This window comes from Otolemur garnettii, unplaced genomic scaffold, assembly GCF_000181295.1.
Source record: "Otolemur garnettii isolate 467f Iridium unplaced genomic scaffold, OtoGar3 scaffold00014, whole genome shotgun sequence".
Lineage (NCBI taxonomy): Eukaryota > Metazoa > Chordata > Mammalia > Primates > Galagidae > Otolemur > Otolemur garnettii.
The window spans coordinates 27,566,917-27,569,815 of record NW_003852409.1 but is presented as its reverse complement, the minus strand read 5'-3'; positions in this window follow the sequence as shown (position 1 = coordinate 27,569,815).

Genomic DNA, 2,899 nt, shown 5'->3' with positions numbered 1-2,899 from the left:
TTCTCTTCCAGTAATATTTTTTATCTTTTTACAACCATGATACATAACTTTGTAATAAATCTTGAAATCAGATAGTGTTAGTCATCTAACTTCATTCTTCCATTTCAAAGTTGTTTTGGCTATTCTTGTTAGAAATTTTGGAGTCAGTTGATTTTTAAAGTTTTTTTTTGACAAACCCTGTAAATTTTATTTATTTATTTATTTTGAGACAGAGTCTCTCTGTGTCACCCTTGATAGAGTGCTATAGCATCATAGCTCACAGCAACCTCAAACTCTGGGTTTAAGCGATTCTCTTGTCTCAGCCCCCCAAGTAGTTGGGACTTAGGTGTCCACCACAATGCTTGACTATTTTTTTTTTGTAGTTGTCATTGTTGTTTAGCAGGCCTGGGCCAGGTTTGAACCCACCAGCCCCAGTGTATGTGGCCGGCGCATTGAGCCACTGAGCTATGGGTGCCAACCCAAAATCTTATAAAATTTTGATTGAATTAAATTGGCTATCAGTTTGGGAAAAGTTGTCATATTAGTAGTATTGAGACTTTTTTTTCCCCCAGTGTGATTTCGCTGATGTTTAATAAGGTTAGAGTTGTACCTAAACAATTTCCCACATTCACTTCACTCATAAGGTCTTTCCCCAGTATTAATTTTTTGGTGCTCAAGAAGCATAGTATTGAGTCTTCTTATCATTGAGTTCAATGTGTGTTTTTGCTTATTTAAGTCATCTTTCTCTTTTCTCATTAATGTTTTTAAAAGTTTAGTGTTGAGATCTTACATGTCTATCTTTAAACTTATTTCTGAGTATTTTGTGTTTTTAATGTTATACCAAACAGCATTGTTTTACGGGTTTATTTTCTAAATTGTTTGTTGCTAAAATACAGAGATGCAATTGATTTTTGTATATCAAGTTTGTATCTTGCAACATTGTTAAATTTGTTTACTAGTTTTAGTAACTTTTAAAAATAAATTCCTGAGACTTTTTACATGTACATCTGTGAATAAAAACAGTTTTACTTCTTCCTTTATGATGTTTATGCCTTGTTTATTTTTCTTGCCTTAGTGCACTGGCTAAGATTTTGAGTACAGTGGTAAATAGAAATGGTGAGAATGATATTCTTGCCTTTCTTAGGGGGAAGGAGTTCATTTTCACTATCAAGTATGTATGCTGTTATTAGCTTCTGTAGGTTTTTTTTTTCCTCTTGTTAATTTTTAAAATTGTAGAATACACATAGTTACTATCTTAAGTGTACAATTCAGTGGCATTAAGTACGTTCACATTGGTTGTACAACATTGCCAACATCCATCCACAGAACTCATCTTGCAAAACTAAAAATCTATTCTGGTTAACAATAACTACCCATTTCCCTCGGTCTCTGGAAGTCACTGTTATGTTTTCTGTCAGGGAACCATACAGTTTTCTTTTTGTGACTAACTTATTTAATTGTTCATAATGTCCTTAAGATTTATCCGTGTTGTATCACATGTTAGAATTCCTTCCTTAAGGCTGAATAATATTCCACTGTATGTATACCCCACATTTTGTTCATCCATTTTGCTTCTATTCCTTTTGACTGTTGTGAACAATGCTGCTATGAACATGAGTATACATGGGTGTATTTCTTCAGGTCTGTATTTTCAGTTTCAGAAGTGGAATTACTGGACCATATGGTAATTCTGTTGAATATGTGAAGAATTGCTGTACTGTTTTCCACAGCTCCTGTACCATTTTACATTCCTACCAACAGTGAACTAGTGTTCTAGTTTCTCTGCATCTTCACCAACACTTATTATTTTCTATGTCTTTTTTTAATAGTAGCCATCCTAATGAGATAATTTTTCATTGTGATTTTGATTTGTATTTTCCTAATGATTAGTGCTGTTGAGAATCTTTTCACATGCTTACTGGCTGTTTGTATATCTTCTTTGGAGAAATGGCTATTCAAATTTTTTGCCCCTCCCTTTTTTTTTTACTGATATTCTTTGTGAATTTTTGTTTTAGGGGTTCTTTCTGTATTTTATATATTAATCCCTTATCTGATATATGATTTGCAAATACTTTTTTTCATTTTATAGGTTAACTTTTTACTCTGTTGGTTATGTCTTTTGTACAGAAGTCTTATATCTTAATGTGTCTAATTATTTTTTTCTTTGATGTCTGTCCTTTTGTTGTCATACGCAAGAAACCATTGTCAAATCCAGTATCATGAAACTATCCTGTGTTTTATCTTTCCTGTCCTTTTCTTTTTTCTTCTCTCTTTTTTTCTTGACACAGGGTCTTGCTCTGTCACTTGGGCTAGAATGCAGTGGCATCATCGTAGCTCACTTCTGGGCTGGGGTGATCTTCCTGCCTTAGCCTCCCAAGTAGCTGGAACTGCAGGTGCATGCCTCCATGCCTGGCTAAGTTTTCTATTTGTTGTGGATACAGGATCTCACTCTTGCTTAGGCTGATTTCAAATTCCTGAGCTTAAGGGATCCTCCCACCTCAGCCTTCCAGAGCTTTAGGATTATAGGTGTGAGCCACTGTGCCTATCTCCCCTGTATTTTTCCTAAAAGTTGTATAGTTTTAGGTCTTACATTTTGGTCTTTTGAGTTATTTTTTTATATATGGTGTAAGGTAAAGGCTAACATTATTCTTTTGCATTTGGCTATTGTTTTTCCAGCACCGTATATCAAGACTGTTCTTTCCTCATTGAATAGTCTTGGCAAACTTGTTAAAAATCATTTGACCATATGAGTATGTGTGAGGTTTTATTTTGGGGCTCTCTGTTTTATTCCATTGGTCTATATGTCTGTTGTGTCAGCACCACATTTGAAATAAGTAAACTGTAGAGTTTTTGTAGATGCTGTTTATCAGCTTGAGAAAGTTGTCTTCTATTTCTAGTTTTCTAAGAGTTTTTTTTTTTT